The sequence below is a fragment of the Spinacia oleracea genome, chromosome 1, assembly GCF_020520425.1.
Source record: "Spinacia oleracea cultivar Varoflay chromosome 1, BTI_SOV_V1, whole genome shotgun sequence".
Lineage (NCBI taxonomy): Eukaryota > Viridiplantae > Streptophyta > Magnoliopsida > Caryophyllales > Amaranthaceae > Spinacia > Spinacia oleracea.
In genome coordinates, this window is record NC_079487.1 from 13,702,480 (window position 1) to 13,722,745 (window position 20,266).

A 20,266-nucleotide genomic window follows, 5' to 3' on the forward strand; every position below is an offset into this window, starting at 1 on the left:
GTGACTCAAAGACCACAACCATATACCTTTTAGCCTAAATAAAAAGGGGGGAAAACCCGAGCGAAGAAGAAAAATAAAAAGAAAGAGAACAGGGAAAAGAGCGAGCCATGAAATACTTAGCCCGTACCTCCCAAAGTGCGGAATTTACCCAAGTAAACGAAGGAAAAGAATTGAGTCAACCAATCCAAATCATAAAATTCTACGATGTCTACCCTTTCCAATCCTTATGCTCTTAGACGCCTTTGCTCTGGGGTCCCTGTGCAGCTCATTTAACCCGTCCATGTTCTCATTTCCATAACCCAAGAAACCATTACCTCAACTCTTGTTTTTGAACTTGTTATCAACCGCAAACCCCGCAAGGATATTGACACGTGCGTCATGCCCATCATTTCCAAAGTCCAAACCTGCTCTTACACCACCATTAGCATAATGACCATATAACTTGTTTGGATATGTCCTGTTGATATACACTTGAGCCGACCCTATGCTACTTATTGGCCTTGATTGACTTAAACTCATGACGCTAGCTCGAGGCTGCAAATTGTAAGTCCTAGAAGATGTAATCCTTATGCTTGACCAATACCTATACAACTCATTCAACCGTCTTGAGTCACGAATAAAAAGGAAAACGAATGAAAAGTACAAAAAATAATAAATAATAAAAAAGCGAACTTTGCAAAGCGCCTTTAAAAGTTAGTCTAAAAAGAATAAGAAGCATTTAGCGCACCAAAAAAAAAGATCCGCCCAGAAATCATTTTCAGCGCCCACAGCTGGGCGCCGAAATCTTTAACGCCCCTGCATGGGCGCTGATTCTCTCCACTTGCCAAATTTTGTCCAGAAGTGCTCGTCATTTTATCCGCACATGCACGGAAAAATAACGAACACTTGGAGGGGTACAACACGTATTCAGATATACGTACCACCAAAAATAAAATAAAAAATACATGTACTCAAAAAAAATATATATAAAACAAATTTTTGGCTTACGGCAAGGCAGCAGATTAAAATAATAATAAACTTCTTTTATTCTACCGTTTGAAATAATATGTTTCCACCTCAGAACATACTTATCAAATTCGGCATTCTAAGAAACCATTTTCTAGGCTAAGAACTACGCAAGACCTGATTCCAAATTAAAGTTATTTAAAGCGGATACGTAGGCAATCCATGATTTGGTCCAACCAATTTGCAAAAATATTAAAAGCCTATAGAATAACAAGAATAAGAAATAGAGTCCCTTATCGAAATTTAATTACTTGCAACCCAAGTCGAAAGAAAAATAGAAGTCAAAGGAAGAATCCAACTCATCAAAAATGCCCAAACGAGCATACATCGAAAAATAATAAGGGCACGTACCCTTGCCAGAAGAAGCACTCACACTCCTAGGCACTTAGCCAAGACTCAAAAGATCACTCTGCCTCAATTGAATGGGGGCTAGCGCAAGCGTCCATGACCTCTAAAATACTCGACTTGACCCACCCTAAAGCGAACTAACTCACTTAACGACTTTCTTTCACCACTAGACACAGTCATGATCGCCAACAAGTAGTAAGGGCAGTAAGCTTGCAATAAAGAGGATTGTTCTACGGCACCGCCCCATCGTTCCTTCGAACTCAGGGCACCCGTTCATGTTAATTCAAATGCTTGCTAATCCCCTTTGAAAAAATAAATGGCACATTGTCAATAGGACTTGGCACTTAACCAAGGCTCACCCTACTCAGACATATGACACGGGCATCTAAAATCGAAATCTAAAAGCATCATTAATGGGAAGACATAATAGCAACTGGGGGCTAAAAACTGAAATGAAAGAGCTAGGGAAAGAACTAAGTATACCTTGACCTTTTGTACAGACATACACCAAGTAAATCTAAGTCAATTTGAAAACGGTTTATATTCCCGCCATTCTGGAAAAGACGGCCCTAAAAGCCTAAAGCATATGCCAAACAGGCACAAGTAATATCTTGGCGCCTGCACCCTGGCTTCCAGCAAATCCTTAGACAGCATTCCAAAAATCATAACAGTATTTTGATTCACTCATGTAATCCTATACGAACCCTTCTATAAGTCAACCTACTTAGGACACCTCGGATTGTACACAGTAGGACTCGAATTTTAAATGATTTTCAAATGATTTTTAAAAGACTTCTTCGAACCTAATAAAGTGTCGTTGGTTTAAGCTTAGTGTGCGTCCATCTCAACGTTGCAAGTGAGTCAAAAAGATTTTTAAATATGATTATGGGTAAAGAAAGGCACCTAGCTTTTAGTCAAGGCACACTTCAACATGTGACTACCTTGACCATGGCAATGTCGCACAATACGACATTTACAAGAGAAGTAGCAAATCACTACTCGAATATACCCCGCACTAAACGAGTCTGGTTCAAACTATTCATGATCCGTGTCACCATGAATGCATAAGCATTATAGCACCAAGCCAATCCCGTAGCTACAATTGGGGGCTTGAGAAAAACACTCTAAAAATGCTCGAAATGACGATTTTATCGCAAATTCTCGACGCTAATGCTATACATATGTCATAGGGGCTCAATCCTAAGCTTTAATCGTGCAAAACGAACCTTAGAATGGCTACAACCCCTCCCAAATTCTAAAGCACTACTTAGAATATATAAAGTCACCCCACTAACAAGGGTAACTGAAAATCGCGAGTCACCAAAACTCCGATCAAACCACTGCACATAACGCTCGCCTATAAAGCGCCCGTTACACAGTCTACATCGTTTCAAAGCAAAAGCGAAAGAAAAAAAAACAAAAAAAAACTGTCAAAGTTCTGCCCAGAAATCATTTTCAACGCCCAGAGCTGGGCGCCGATATCTTTAACGCCCCAGCCTGGGCGCTGAATCTTTCTGCTAGCCAAGTTTTGCCCAGATACAAAAACAAGAAAGAAACACCTGTGAATCATCGCATCGAACGAAGTAATAAGCCGTGCAAACCCACGCAGAAGGTGCTACACTTGTTCGAGCACCTGAACGATTCAGCACGATGAAGTACTCCAAATAATGATATCCCAACACTTGGAGGAATGTTCTAAGACACGCCGTTAGGCCACACAAGCCTGCGTTGCACCATAATCCCGCAGTACAAGTCTAAAAAAGGGTAAGGCACATTGCACTAATACAAGCACGACCAAGAGTAAGAGGCAAAGACTACTTATCGCCCAAATGCAAGCCACACGACTTCTACATTAAGGATTAAAGGTAGCAAAATATTACCTACCACGAAAGGGATAGCTCGCACCTACACGAGCGGAACCCCAGGGCATCTTTCTCGAAAGAACCTACAAAAATCGTACCCCAAAAGGAAGCATCCCAACATGCATACTTGGGAGCTCCAAGCTACGAAACAACCATAGCAAAATAAAAAAAAAATCTCGAAGCAAATGTTTGAACAATCGAAAGGGCACGATGTTTGAGCCCACTTCATGAATGGGCCTAAACCCTATCAAGCTTCTAAGCAAACTATTTAAAATCAGTCGTTGCTCCAAAAAAAAAAATGAAACAATTCAAGCAATCTGATTAATGGACCGCACACAACGGCCATTCTATGAACGCTCGTTCGCACATACATATCATCATTCACGAACACGTTTAAAAAAATATAAGAGCGATCAAAGTCTTACACCTCAAGGTATGTTCCTCGGGCCATATAGACTCGCCCAACTATCGCAATAACTGTACGCCTTAAGAGCAACAGTTCCTTAAAATAATCGCCCCAAAGCGACAAGCACCGTAGTCCACCAATCGGCTACGGCTTCTCAAAGAAAATCATCACGTTCTAAAAACAAAGAAAAAAACAAAAGAAAAGAGAATACATAGACCTTCCAAGTGAAATAAACAAATGAACAAGAGGCCGACTGTGTCATCAAAAGACCAGCCCAAACAACACTTTCAACGCCCCACCTGGGCATGAATTATTTCAACGCCCAAGCCTGGGCGCCGAAAATGAATCCAGGCTCAAAGGCCCTAACTTCTATTGGGCCCTGCCATATTTCGGCTTGAAAATTGCCTATTTCTTCACTGAAAGTCGCACCTCACGGCTTTGTTAAGAGTAGCACACTACTATAGAAGGTCGCTCGCACATACGAGCATGACCCCAAACATGGTTACAAGATGCGAAAAACAACCAACGAGCCCTAGTGCTTGGGGGCTCGCGAAAAAATAGACTTCAACGAGGAGCGCGCGATCAAAATCACATTTCCAGACTGCGCCATACACCATATCATGTTTGGATATCTCAAAAAAAAAAATTGTTAAACAAAAATATACACAGTGTGGACCCACTTATAGGACACATCTAATCAGGAAATATTACGACCCACCAACAGGTTGTAATCACAAAAGCCCTTCTACATAGGCAAAATAAGAAATTCAGAATGGGCTCGCCCACCCTCAGCGGGCGGGGTCTGCGTCACTAGCCGCGCAGGTCCTCAGTTTTCGCCATCTTCAGCCGGCGGGGTCGACATCACAAACCGCGTAGGTCCTTATTTTCAAAAACATCAAAACAGATTCGTCCACTTCTATCGGACGGGGGGTCCACCCTCAGCGGACAGGCTCGCCCAACTTTTATCGGTTTTCCCTTTTTCCGAAAATTAAAGGATCGGTTTTCCCTTTTTCCGAAAATTAAAGGATCGGTTTTCCCTTTTTCCGAAAATTTAAGGATTGGTTTTCCCTTTTTCAAAAATTAAAGGATTGGTTTTCCCTTTTTCCAAAATTAAAGGATTGGTTTTTCGTTTTACCAAAAAAGAACGATGTGTTGGATTTTCCTTCGTTTTACGTCCTATAAAAACAAGGGGGTTTTCTCGTTTAGCTAGCCCTGAAAATGAGAATCTTTAAAAACGTTTTACCTCGTGATTGGGCTTGGCCAGGCCCAATTACACTTTACAGCTTTAATTTCGAAAACATTTGTAGCTACTCCCAATGACAAAGTGAGGGAGTTTCTACGCATCTTTAGATCCTTCCAATGACAAAGTGAGGAAGTTTCTATACTATCAGTTGACAAATCCCAATGACACGTGAGGGATATGTCAACACTTCAAGTGATGACCCTTAAGTCAAATGTTATCACTCGGGGGCTCGTGAGACCCTCGCAAAACAGGTCACATACACCATGGCTTGTGTGACGCACTCCGTCTAATACTTTGACCATCGTCTTACTCCAAGACTCAGTCAAAGTGGGGGCTAACTATAGACACCTACTTTTGTCCCCATTCCCGCAAGGGAAAGGTTCGATGATGAAAGCATAAAAACTCCACTTGACAACGCATCTCCTATAAAATAAACGAATCTCGATTCCCCATTTCATTTCACCCAAAACCTGCTATTTATGGAAACCTGCTAAAAATAGTAACTGCCGTAAAAGGTAGCTTTTAAAAGTGGCAAATCATAAAAGATAGAAACCTGTCAGAATTAGGTGTTGCACTCCAACATAAATCCTAAATGAGATAGAAAACTGCGAGAATCCTATTCCTAATAGGATTCGAAAATAAGAGTTACGTATTAATTAAAATCCTAACGAGCCTAGAGTTCGTAACGGGCCCAGATGCATTCCGTCATAAAATTGATACGCGCTAAAAGACTCGATTAAGTCTCAAACTCTACGGATTTCAGGAATCCGAATCTGACCAAAGAATTCTGCCAGACCCTATTTTCAACGCCCAGCCCTGGGCGCCGAAAATTCCAGCGCCCAGAGCTGGGCGCCGAAAGTACCTGGGACGGATTCTTTTCCTAATCCGTTTCGTATTCAAATTCCTGAAAAACTATCTTTCTACGCCACTTTTTCCTATAAATAGGCCCCTAGTTTCGACGTGAAACAACACACAACAACACATAATATATTCTGAGTATTGACTCTAAACCCCTTAGCCTAAGCCTCTCGCTGCGAAACTGTTCACGCGTTCTGTCGCAATCGATCCGTAAATCGAACAGAACGTATCCTGTCCCATAATTGAGATTCGTTAAATAAAAAGGACAAATAGCAAAGTCAAAGTGGTTAGTTTTCTGAGAACCGTGACGCACCTCTCAAGGGTGCATCGTAATGTGTCCCTTTTCGATGATTTAACTGCTTTCCTCGCCCTTTTTATGAACTGTTAAACTAACCTAATATGATTGTTCTATCATGCCTAACAAATATAATATTTTTGGGAAATCGGATTATCATGCTAGGTCCCTTAATGTTATTTAAATCAGATAATCACGATCGAATTAGTATTATATGTTGCATATTGCTAAAATCAACTCAGATTAGTTTAATAGTTAACGCATGTCCCTTCAATTATTTATGCTGATCTAGTAAGGATATCCTGCCTCTAGAGTTATCGAGGAGCGAATTACTCCTCTCGGTAGTTACAGTCCCCCGAACCCTCAATTTCTACCTTGCGGGTGTATATTGAGAGATCCCCACACCAGGGATCACAAGGCAACCTACGGCCGTCGTGGTCGAACATAATTGCACTCCCTTTATGTCACAATAACCGGATTTTGTCAGTTTTTCTCTTAAAAACTGAATGGCGACTCCTATATTACTAGTCAATTGGGTGTATACTCACAGGAAATCCAATAACACTTGATTGAATAAAAAGAATCGTCACACCCACGAGGGACAAGGTCACGCATTAGCCTCGCGCTTTTTCACCCCCTCACACCCCCCCAAGTGTTCTTTATTGTTCCGTGTATGTGCGGATAAAATGACGAGAACTTCTGGATAAATTTTAGCAAGCAGAGAGAATCAGCGCCCAGCTTGGGGCGTTAAAGATTTCGGCGCCCAGCTCTGGGCGTTGAAAATGATTTCTGGGCGGATCTTTTTTGGTGCGCTAAATGCTTCTTTTTCTTTTTAGACTAACTTTAGAGGAGCTTTGCAAAGTTTCCTTTTTTATTATTTATTTTGTACTTTCATTTGTCTTCATTTTTTATTCGTGACTCAAGACGGTTTGAAAGATGGGTTGAATGCGATAGGATAATTTGTATTGGTCAAGCATGAGGATTACATCTGCTAGGACTCACAATTTGCAGCCTCAAGCTAGGGTCATGAGCTTACATCAACCAAGGCCAATGAGTAGCATGGAAACAGCTCAAGGGTATATCAACAGGATGTATTCAAACAAGTTATATGGTCATTATGCTAATGGTGATGTAAGAGCAGGTTTTGGAAATAATGGGTATGACGCACGTGTCAATGGCCGTACGTGGTTTGCAGTTGACAACAAGTTCAAGAACAAGAGTCGAGGTAATGGTTTCTTGGGTTATGAGAACATGGATGGGTTAAATGAGCTGAACAAGGGCCCCAGAGCGAAGGCGTCTAAGAACATAGAGATTGGAAAGGGTAGACATTGTAGAATTTTATGATTTGGATTGGTTGACTCAATTCTTTTCCTTCGTTTGCTTGGGTAAATTCCGCACTTTGGGAGGTACGGGCTAAGTATTTCATGGCTCGCTCTTTTCGCTCTCCTTTTTCTCTTTCTTTTTAAGTATTTCATGGCTTTCTCTTTTCGCTCTCCCTTTTCTCTTTCTATTTTTTCTTTTGCTTGGGATTTCTCCCCAAATTTGTTTTCTATTTGGGCTAAGAGGTAGATGGTTGTAGTCTTTGAGTCACGAGGCGAGACTGAGTAAGCCTCGTTTGGTAAGCCTATAGTGGACCTTTAATTTTAGTAGGCCTAGGGTGGACCTTTAATTTTAGTAGGCCTAGGGTGGACCTTTAAATTGTCTTACTTTGTAAGCGTATTTAGTCGTTTCTTAAAATGTGCAAATAGCGTAGATCCAAAAATGTTGTTTTTACCTTATTGAAATTTAACGAAAGAATTACATCGAAAATAATTTTTTGCTTCTTTTTAGATTCCAGTTTCTGGGATTTAATTGGAAGTTGTGATTTAGACTCGCACTTTCATTAATCTTTCTGATTATAACCCGTGTATGAATACAAGGAGGTGGCCTAGACTCAAAATAATGACGTGGCGTAAGCCTATAACACTTGACCAAGCGACTCTCAGACTTAGGCTAATTGGACCATAACTTTCGTTGGTTGACACTTTAGATTTTAACCCTTGGGTGTCCATTTGTCATGCGCCATTTTGCTTAATGTTGGCAAGGTAGTTAATTGGGGAGATTGAATTTTTATTTTTGCAAGACTAGAATCATTAGTGCGGCTTCTCTCTTAGTGTGTATTTCTTTACCCCAATGGTAGCCTTATGGCATGCCGATTTGGGTATTTTCATGGTTCGTCATGTTGCATTCATGGAAAATCTTTTAGTCCGTACTTAGGAGTGTTTAATGGAGCGAGTGGCTCGAGAGGACTACGATAGTCGTGACCCAATGTGATCATGAGCCTTGAGGCCATTAATTTTTGCTAATGGTATTGACACCTTAGGTTCACTTTGGGGGTTGTGCGACTATGGGGGAATGATTTTCAGAATGTGACTGTTTCCATTTTGCAAATACTATAATATATTCTTTTTATTGGTGAGGGAGAGTATTGAGGCCGTGGATTCTTAGCAAGGGATGACAGTTACATATGGGTGCTTATTGATTTAAATGTTAGGAAGGGAGACTCAATATGGTTTAACCTTTTAACTTGCAGAACGACACCAAGCATTAGGACCGATTCTATGGATAAGACAACTAAGACTTAGGATTTAGATTGTACTTTGGCATAGCCTAGTTTAGACTCGGATTTATTTTTTTATTCGAACATTATTTTTTCTTGAAATCTTCATTTGAACATTATTTTTTTGAATATTTTGCCCATGTGACATTCAAGTTTATTTCGATTAGCGTGCTCGGTTTCGGAGCCGAACATTGTCGTCATAGGAGGCCTAACGACGACACAAAGAGTTATTTTATTTTTTACAAGTCGCTTTAGAATCGAGTGCCTTTTCATACGCCCTCGCAACAATTTTTTTCGAAAAGTTTTTTTTTTGCTACGTATATTTTTTTTATGCGCGGGCACCGAGGCTGCTGTGCCTGACCAAAAGGCCAGGCAGCAACATCAGCGCCCAGCAGTGGGCGTGAGAAATTTTAGCGCCCAGCCAGGGGCGCTGAAAATGCGTCCCTTACTGGTACTCGTATTCTGTTCGCGCATACTTTTGTTTTTGCGACTTTAATTTTGCGTGCTTGCCTTATAACGTCCTTTACGCGTTGTGCAGCGTTCGTGGGATTCGTTACAGGCCATCCCGAGCGTCGCTTATTTTTGTGGCGATCGTTCGGGTTTGCGGAACACGCAGTTTGGTATAACTCTTTGGCCAATTGGTTTATGAATGTTTGGGCAAATTTTAAGGTCAATGGTTTTCTAACATTGTTTGTCACACACAATCACATATTTCGCTACACATAACTAACATTACATCATGAGGCAATAATAATATGTCATGTAGTTTATGATAGGCTTCTATGGGTAGTATTTGCGCCTGGCTTGGTACCGCTTCTATCGCAGATCCAACACATGCCGCGGTCGAGGTAGTGCCTTCAACAGACGAATTTCGCCCAAGAGGCCAATCACGATGTAAGCCAAGGGGGCATGCACCAATGAGAGGGACCTAATGGGCGAGCGATTGGGTTTGGGACGGGTGTACTACTAGAGAAAGTGCCGAGTGGACAACATTCGAAGGGTATGCACCCCCCGGTTGGCGATGGGTATCCTTAGTCTCAACTCCCGAGATGAAACATCAAAGGAGCCAAGATTCGTTATGCGGTTCTGTCCGTTCACATTAATATGCTGATTTTCAGGTCGTCCCAACTTGATGGGGAAATAAACGCGGGTAGGATCGTTTCACCCTTCGGCTATTTTGATTACCTACGAGCACGAGTATTTCCTTCACTATCCCCAGTGGAGTCGCCACTGTGAGGGGGTCGAAAAAGCACGAGGCTAATGCGTGACCTTGTCCCTCGTGGGTGTGACATTTCTTTTTGTCAAATCAAGTGTAATTGGATTTCCTGTGAGTTTACACCCAATTGACTAGTAATATAGGAGTCGCCATTCAATTTTTAACGACAACGAGAAAAACTGACAAAACCCGGTTATCGTGACATAAAGGGAGTGCAATTATGTTTGACCACGACGGCCGTAGGTTCCCTTGTGATCCCTGGTGTGGGGATCTCTCAACATACACCCGAAAGGTAGAGATTGAGGGTTCGGGGGACTGTAACTTCCGAGAGGAGTACTCGCTCATCGATAACTCCAGAGGCAGGATATCCTTACTAGCTCAGCATAAATAATTGAAGGGACATGCGTTAACTATTAAACTAATCTGAGTTGATTTTAGCAATATGCAACATATAGTACTAGATCGAACGCGATTATCTGATTTAGATTGTTTTAAGGGACCTAGCATGATAATCCAATTTCCCAAAAATATCATATTTATTAGACGTGATCGAACAATCAGATTTAGTTAGTTTAACAGTTCATAAAAGGGCGAGGAAAGCAATTAAATCATAGAAAAGGGACACATTACGACGCACCCTTGAGAGGTGCGTCACGGTTCTCAGAAAACTAACCACTTTGACTTTGCTATTTCTCCTTTTATTTAACGAATCTCAAATTATGGGACAGGATACGTTCTGTTCGATTTATGGATCGATTGCGACAGAACGCGTGATCAGTTTTGCAGCGTGAGGCTTAGGCTTAGGGGTTTAGAGTCAATACTCAGAATAATAATTGTGTGTCGTGTTGTTTTCACGTCGAACTTACGGCCCTATTTATAGAAAAGAGTTCGTGGAAAGATAGAATTGTAGAACTCTAATCCACGACGAATTAGGAAAGAACACGTCCCAGGTAATTTCAGCGCCCAGTGCTGGGCGTCAAACATTTCGGCGCCCAATTCTGGGCGTTGAAAATAGGATCCAGGCAATTTCAGCGCCCAGGGCTGGGCGTTGAAATTGATGTTTGGGCCGTTTCTTTGTCAGATTCGGACTCTTAGAATCCGGAGTGTATGAGACTTTAATCGAGTCTTTTAGTGCGTATTAACCTTGTGAAGGAATGCGTCTGGGCCCGTTACGAACTCTAGGCTCGTTAGGATTTTAATTAATACGCGACTCTTATTTTCGAATCATATTAGGAATATGATTCTCTCGTAATCTCTATCTCATTTAGGATTTATGTTGGAGTGCAACACCTAATTCTGACATGTTTCTATCTTTTATGACTTGCCACTTTTAACAACTACCCATTACGACAGTTACTATTTTTAGCAGGTTTCCATAAATAGCAGGTTTCTATAAATAGCAGGTTTCGGGTGAAATGAAAAGGGGTGATCGAGATTCGTTATTTTATAGGAGATGCGTTGTCAAGTGGAGATTTATGCTTTCATCATCGAACCTTCCCTTCAGAAGGTTCAAATCAAACATTTTGATTTGTGTTCCACATATCTTTGGAAATGTCATACGACCATATCGACAAGACAACATTCTAAGATTCCATGGCATGGATTTCTGAAAGTTGGTTAATTTAAGACACGTGGGTCTTGCTTGTTGAACATGACATAGGAATGGACTATTGTTAGAAGTTTCTAGACAATGAAGTTCATGAGCCAAAGATGGATTTTATGACCTACCTATTTCACAAGAATTTGAGAAAATATGGCTATATTTACTCAAAGTGAAATATGTGAAATACTTCAATGTAATTCACAAAAGGGTATAAAATCAACTTGGCGAGAATTTTGGAACATCTAGGCTGGGTCAAGGTGATGTTTTCATAAGCCAAGAAAGATTATCTAGATTTTTTATATGGAAATATGACAATTAAAGCTCCATAAGAATATGGTATCACTACAAAAAAAAGCTCATATAGCGACGGACCAAATCCGTCTCTAAATGGGTCAAATCCGTCGCTATGTGTGCTTAGGGACGGATTTAGGGACGAATTACATCCGTTATTAAAAACCTTGTCGCTAATTCAATTTAGGGACCGATTCCATAAAATCCGTATCTAATATTTAGAGACGGATATTTGAATCCGTCCCTAAATTTAGAGACGGATTCTAAAATCCGTCCCTAAATTTAGGGACGGATTCCGAAATTCGTCTCTAAAATTTAGGGACGGATTCAAAAATCCGTCTCTAAATTTAGCAAGTAAAAATAATTACTACCTATTGTTAGATGTTTGGTTCAACTCGGTCCCATTACCGGTTCGAAATCTCGCTTAGGTCAACCCGGTCCAGCTTTGCAAGGGGAAGGGATAAGGGGATTCGAACTTGTGACCTCAAAGTCGCGAGGAGAAACTCTAACCAACTACACCAAATACAACTTGTATACTTCTATGTGTAAAATTGATAATAATTAAAAGAAATATTAGAAACGGATCTAGAAAATCCGTCTCTAAACTAGGGACGGATTTAACATTCCGTCTCTAAATTAGGGACGGATATTAAATTCTGTCTCTAATTTAGAGAAATTGCTAAAACACATTAGGGACGAATTTTAAAATTCCGTCTCTAATTTAGATCTAACTTTCTACGAAGAGTCTATGAGAAATTGCTAGTGGACTTTACGTTTTGAAATTGGTAAAACATATTAGGGACGGATTTCAAAATCCGTCCCTAACTTAGAGACGGATTTGAAATCCGTCCCTAAATTAGAGACGGATTTATAAATCCGTCGATAAAAGTATCGACGGATTTCCAATATCCGTCTCTAAATAAATTTAGAGACAGATGTTGAATATTCCTTCTCTAAATTAGAAACGGATATAAATCCGTCGCTAAATATCCGTTGCTATACGAGATTTTTTTTGTAGTGTATGTCCAAATGGAGAAATCGGAATCTATTTCGATTAACGATAATGACGACTATTTTCCTATATAGTTTCTAAATGATACTCTCAAATGACTTTCCCACTAAACAAAGTTGTCAAAGCTAAAGATAAGATGTCATAAGGATTGAACTTCGGTTCAGTACATCTTTTTAGTACATATATATCTAGGGTTGTCAAACCCAGTGGGAGTTAGTGTTTACATCAAACAAACTCAATAATAGATATATGTTTCTTTATGAGCGACTCATAGAAACAAAAGGTATTGATTCTACCACAAATCTGAGAACATATGGTTGTTGCTTAAGATAATGTCTTTTAGGAAACCATCATATTTCCAAAAAGGCAAGTGGGAGAAAAATGACCTCGAATGGACTTCGAGTCAAGCAACAAAAAAATGTAGGATACTTAGGAGTCTTTGGAAAAGCTCCGTACTTAGAAGCCTTTGGAAGTGCTTTAGGAAGACTTTAGAAGTGCTTCAAGAGAATCCTAATACTCAAAGGACTTGAGTAATGTCTTTATAGACACTAATGTTTGATGTTCAATACCTAGATAAATCGTATAAGGAATAGAATTCAACCAAGATAGATACATAGATATCTTGAGGAATGAAAACTATGAAGACTTTGGAAAGTGCTTCAAAATCATACGACTTACAGGTCAGCTACGACGAATTAAAAATTCCCAAGTATGGTTTGAGGCCATCAGAAACATAAGTATGGTTCGAGGCCATAAAAAATGGTTTGAGGCCATTTCATCCAAAGTACCTTCATCTTAAAGAATCAAATCTATGATTTGGTTGATTTGCATAAAGGGTTCACTCCCATTAGTTGCAAACATGTTTTCTAAACGTAGAACGTTGATTTGCATAAAGGGTTCACTCCCATTGGTTGCAAACATTCTTCCTAAACATACAACGTTATTTTGCATAAAGGGTTTACTCCCATTGGCTGCAAACATGTTTTCAAAACATACAGAGATGATATTGTCACATACAAAAGAGAAGCTAGATTGGTGGTTAAAGATTGTAATCAACTTCACGGCGCTGATAATGTTGAAATCTTTTTCACCAAGTCGGAATGCTTGAACTATTTTGGATAAATCTAGCAATCATTGCATATGGCAATATGGCAATTGGAAAACGAAACACCTTACTCAATTGGACTTGTAGAAAGGAATTGTGTACATCACACAATGTAAAAGTTTTGGATGCTAGATAAAAGAGCAAGCTTAAGAAATCTATTCGTAGATTAAAGCATGCTAGTGGGAATTGGACCATATTTGTCTAAACGGCTATTGAGCAATCATAGCTTTATGAAAATATGGATCATCTTATAGATGAGGAGTTTAGTGGGAGCTAAGTCAAGTTTATTGGTTCTATATATGAGATACAAATCTCTCTATTGAAAATGACATTCAAATTCTAAATGGTTAGATTTGAAGTATTTGTCAATATTAGAACCATGGCGAAACTTAGAACATACTGGGTTAAAGATCTATTGGATGGGATCTAAAGCGTTGTTTAGATTCTGTAAAATTAATTACTAAATCAAACACAATGGAGAGACTCAAAAGAGACTCTCAACCCATATGAGCAAGTCTAAGTTATGAATGCTTTAACTAAGTATAAAGCTAGGCTGTTATCACTAGAGTTAAGCATGAAGGACCTTGAAGAAGTGCCTTCACCTCATGTCACATGGCAATGCCAAGATTTTAGCAAAGATTCAGTATCTCTTGAAACAGAATAAAGCTAAAAGTTACATGGATAGATTTTAAAATGCGAATGGTTTTTGCATTACAATCAATCATGTATGATGTGATATATCGATCGCCAAGAAAACTCGTGAACATTGGATAGTGACGAGTTTATACCAATCTCTATTGATCTGGATCAAAGATTATTGGAACAGTGTCAAGAACATCCAATACATTTGGAATGTAGGATGAGCACTTGATAAGAGGAAGTGAAGATAACTAAAGTTTTGATGCTACATGCATTTGCCTAAGCAAAAGTTAAATCTTGTTGTTAGGCAAACCACAAACATACACGGGCAATTAGGCGTCGTGATTAAAAGGTGGTTACATAGGTTCTAAACCATATGTGATGCATGGGAAACTGAATAAATGATTAGTTTCCAAGTTCTCAGTTGAAAGATGTATCTCCCACATCTATGTGAACTGGTTGGAGTATTCCAAAAGGGAAGCATCATTTGAAATTCTACATAATTGTAATGAATTCATTATTGCCTAAGAAGCAATAAAAGGGAATTGTTTTTAGTGGGAGTTCTTCAATGAACTCAGGTTGATCACAAGTCTGCTACCTGGATGATTTTCTATTTTAGATATGATTATCATTCTGAACAGCAACGAAAGACTAGAACATTCTAGGAACATATTCAAAGATCTTTCCATCTTACATCGAAAGGCTTTCGATAGAAAAGATACTAAGGATAGCAAAGTATGATAAACTAAACCTCTGCATTGAATGATACACAACATTCATATGCAGATATGGAATCAAGTTTGAGTTCCATGAATGTTTTAAGTATTGGGTGAAAGGCCTATATCTGTAAAACATTAAATGCTTGATTTTGGGTTAGAGGCCCACAAATTGGTAAGCATTGGGTTTAAACATTTATCATTTATGAAATTATATTTCATAGTTCATTTAATCTTGGTTTAGTATTAAATGATAAGTCCATGTGATTCAAATCATTCAAATGGGATGTCAAGATGGATTCTTTGACAAAGAAACACCCATAAGTGAACTTGAATATTGAAGTCACAAAGGATCCCTAATCCAGGTCATTGAAAGGTGGACAACCAATGACTAATGAAGATTAGATTGCAAGTAGATTACTTAGTTCTGTTTCTTGAACTAGAGTGACTGGATGTCAGAATCTTTTGCATAGATACTTATTGGATCTTGTATCGGATTGACCATGAGAACACTTTATGAGATTAAAGTCATGTCATAGGTAGTTCTCATTAATGGTGATTAGAAACCGTTCCTCAGAACATGAGCGATTATGTCTGCTCATTTGAGAATTAGTTCGCTTTGATACTAGCTAAACGTCGCACCGTAAAAGAAGGCTATAAAAGCAGTTATTGGGCATACTATGAATCAAAGTGAGTGTTCATAGATTGCAAGAATGGATTGTCCTCCTATCTTTGATAGGATATGGTGTTGTTGTGTAACAAGGCCTCTCGTAGAGTTAGATACTGTAAAATGCATGGCCGTGCTCAGAATGGTTAGGCTTAACCTTCTGCAAAAGTTTGGTAGTTGAACTCTATAATCCGAGAAACACTCCTGGACCTAATAAATATGGCTTGGATCTTACCTTATGTTCAGTAAGTAACACTAAGTGACAAAGGAATGTGGATGCACACTTGTCTAAATGACAAGTGGGAGATTGAAGGAAATATGTCCTTCACCCAAGGTGCATTAGGTCTAATACCAAGGTTCAGATTAATTGCGAACAATTAATTCAGTGAGATCAAGTGATCGGAACAGCTAGCTGGAGCAATGCTTCCGATCAGTGAGTTCTAATGGATATTGAACTCACAACTTACTCTTGACTGAACCTACAAGGTCACCCCAATGACACGTAACAGATCACCGGATTAAATGAATCGGAAATTCATTTAATAGCTTTTCGGGATTTAAGTTGGAAACGTATTATACGATACGACCTTTGTCGGAATCGTATATCGTATCGCGAATATTCGTAAGCTGGGAGACACGAATAAATCGTATCGTACGACGGTGATTCGTCGTATACGAAACGATAAATAAATATATCGGAAATATATTTAATCGCGAATACAAGGAGCGGCCCACGAGCCGAGTGCACGAAGCACTCGAGGCCCATGGGCGCGCGCATAGGCGAGCAAGCAAAGCACGGCAGCAGCGAGGCCCATGAGGCGCGAGGGATGTGCGCGTGCATGCGGGCCAAGACCACGACATAGCAGCAAGCGGCCCACGGCCCTTCGGTGTGTGTGTCCGTATGACTTGGCGTGCAAGGCTTGCTAGCCGTCCTTGCCTCTTGGCTTGGTCGGTTAGTAAGGTTATGTAAATAACCTTACAACCTAATTTCCAACTTAGCACAATTCATATTACTCAAACCCTAGAGACACGGAGAACCCTAATTCTCTCTGTGCCTCCAAAGTGAGTTCTTCCCAAAAGCAAAGTATCTTGATCAATTGTCTAAGCTACGATTATCAAGACGGATCTGATCGTGTCGGGGAACCAAGTAAAGGAACGACAAGTGGAGTTCTTTGTTCGTGTTCGTTGACATATTATTATGGAAAACATGCTTCGAATGTAAGTTTGCTTAATCTGTGCTTTATATGTTTCCTGGCTTTGGGGATTGTTCCGCACATGTTATTATGTTTAACTGTATTCCCCTACAGATAGGTGGCGCCTGCATTCCTCAAACCGAACGGCATGACCTTGTAACAATAAGTTCCCCGTTCCGTGATGAAGGCGGTTTTTTCTTGGTCTTCTGGGTGTATCAAAATCTGGTTGTACCCACTGAACGCATCCATGAATGTGAGCATCTCGTGTCCCGCAGTAGCATCAACCATGGCGTCGATGTGGGGTAAAGGAAAAGAATCTTTGGGGCACGCCTCGTTGATGTCGGTGAAGTCTATGCAAACTTGCCATTTCCCATTCTTTTTTCTGACTACGACGACATTGGCTAACCAGTTGGGTATTTTACTTCCCTGATCTTTCCTGTATCTAGTAGTTGCTGAACTTCATCGTTGATAATTCGGTTGCGTTCTGGAGCGAACTTTCGCCGTTTTTGTTTGACGGGCTTGTGACGGGGGTCAACACTGAGTTTGTGAGTGATGACGTCTGGGCTGATGCCTGGCATATCTTCATGGGACCACGCGAAGCAATCTGCATTGGCTTTGAGAAACGTGACAAGTTCCGACCTGATGTCGTCGGGTATGTCACATCCAATAAAAACAACCTGTTCCAGCTTTGCAGGATCTAAGACGACCTCGTCGAGTTGTTCAGACTTGGGCTCTTTGTAGCTTGCTGGCTCAGAACTGGACTGTAATTGCTATAATGAGGATTTATTGGTGGCCGAGGGTTTTAGGGCCGCCTTGGAACACTCTTTGGACTCTTGCTGATCTCCTTTGATTTCCTGAACCCCCCATCGAGCTGGGAACTTGATGGTTTGGTGATATGTCGAAGAGATAGCCTTCATGTCGTGGATCCATGACCTGCCCAAGATAATATTGTAAGATGAAGGGCAATCAATAACACAAAACTTTACCTGTTGGTTAATTCCTTGCGCGTAAACAGGTAGGGTAACTTCTCCGAAGGTGGTCTTTGCTTCACCCCTGAACCCAATATATACCATTCACCCATTCATTATCATGAATGCCCACATAGTTGGTTAGTGTAAAAACACATTGTATGCATCATATAAATATTTGCAGCAATTAATCAAGGTCACCAATAATCTACCAATTATTCAGTCCTTATTAATTCTAATCAAGTTGTTTAACCTTAAAGGATTTTTAGACCTAATCAAGAGTTTATGACTAAAATTGCTCCCACTTAAACCAATATATTCATATGCTTTACTAATTTTAAACATAAAATTGTATATCTAGTCTAACCGGAAACATACAAATTTAATTAAAATTTAAAGCTCATATAAATTTATAATTGAAACCATTTATTTAATTTATTTTTCAGTTGAATTAAATGAATTTAAATTAGTTCAAGGTTTAATTTTAGTAAAATAATTAGTATAAATAAAATAAATAATAATTATAATATTCAAAATTAAAATCCGAGAAAACAATTTAAATTATCAATTTTAAAATTAATTAAAATTATTTCCGAACTGAAAATCTCAAATTAAAATTCAAAACGATTCAGTCGTAACACGACAAGCACTTGAGCTTGCGCCCAAGTCCCATCGTGTGCACGACTGGTCGCTGCACAAGGCACACATAGTTCCACGCAACACGCAGCCACAGGCCACACGCACACGCAGCCATCGCTGGCCACGCTGCGCGCAGCCTCTGTGCTGTGTCGCGCCTGCTGCTGCTTTCCCTCGCGAGGCATCGCTCGCTGCACCGCGAGCCATCGCTCGCTACGCGAGGCAGTGCGCGCTGTGGCGCAGCTCGCTTGCTGCCCACACGCGACTGCTCGCTTTGCCCTGCCCCTCGCCCACGCCCATCGCACAGCACACATGGCCAGCACCTTTGCTTCGAGCGCGCGCCATGCTATGCTGCTCGCTGCATTCGTACCGCACGGGCGACGAGCTCCCTTGCTCGTCGTCGCGTGCCCGCACTATACAACACCCCTTAAGGGTAACACGTAGCTTCCTTTGCTTTGTGCGTGCAACATTTATGAGCGTTTTCATAAAAATTTAAAATTTTTAATTTAAAATTAACGACAAATTAATAAATCATATTAATTTCATAATTTTAGGGCGAAAAATCGAAAATTTATTAATCAATTAATTTCCGATTAACATGGATTCAAATCTAGGTCATAAAAATTTAAAATTTAGCATAAATTAACAATTTTTATGGTGGATTTTAATCATGGATACCTAATTAAATTATTAATTAATTATGAAAAAAAATCAATTCTAAATTATTCGAATTTCAACAAATTAATCATAATTACAAATTAGGTTGTATAATTAACAAGTCTAGGCATTCATAATTGTTAAACATATACTGTAGGTCAATCAAAAACTCAAGATTTATCAACAAGAATCGCAAATATTCAATTGAACATCTTAAATTTAAAAACTTTTGCGTTCGAAAAACTTAAACATCCGAAAGTCATAGTTAGGCTTCGAATTTGGGAATTCTGGGTTCGGCCGAAAAATACTCTTTTTGTCAAAATTTTAGAATGCCTTTTACATGCGAAATTGACACAAAAATCACTCGATTTGGTTGAGTAACGAATATTCTGCCGAAAAACTGCGTACATATAATTAAATAAACGCAATTTGCAATTAATTACGAAAACTAATCACCCCTTTAATTCCTTGCAAATTTGTAAAATTTAACAATGTTCATGCAATTTAGATTATGAAAATAATAAGAGGCTCGTGATACCACTGTTAGGTTATGATACGTATGAATAAACATAAATCATGCGGAAAAACCATAAAGCCAGGAAACACATTATTAACACATAATCATTTAGCATAATTCAGATGCATACACTTTGTAGTGTGCCCTCCCTAGCTGCGCCCGAACCGAACAAGAAAAATTCTTTAGGACTCGAAGTGTTGTCCCTCCGTAGATAGTCCACAGCACGTCCGGATCCGCCTTAAGCTTGACCAACTAGAATCGCCCTTAAGGTAGTATGAATTCGGCTATTATGGGGCAAGAGAGTGACTGATTTTTCTTGAAAATCTTACCTTTGAATACTTCAATTCTCGATATAAATATATGACCCTAGGCACCTATTTATAGAGTTATGGAAAAGGTCTTGTAATCCTACTAGGATACGAATTAATTA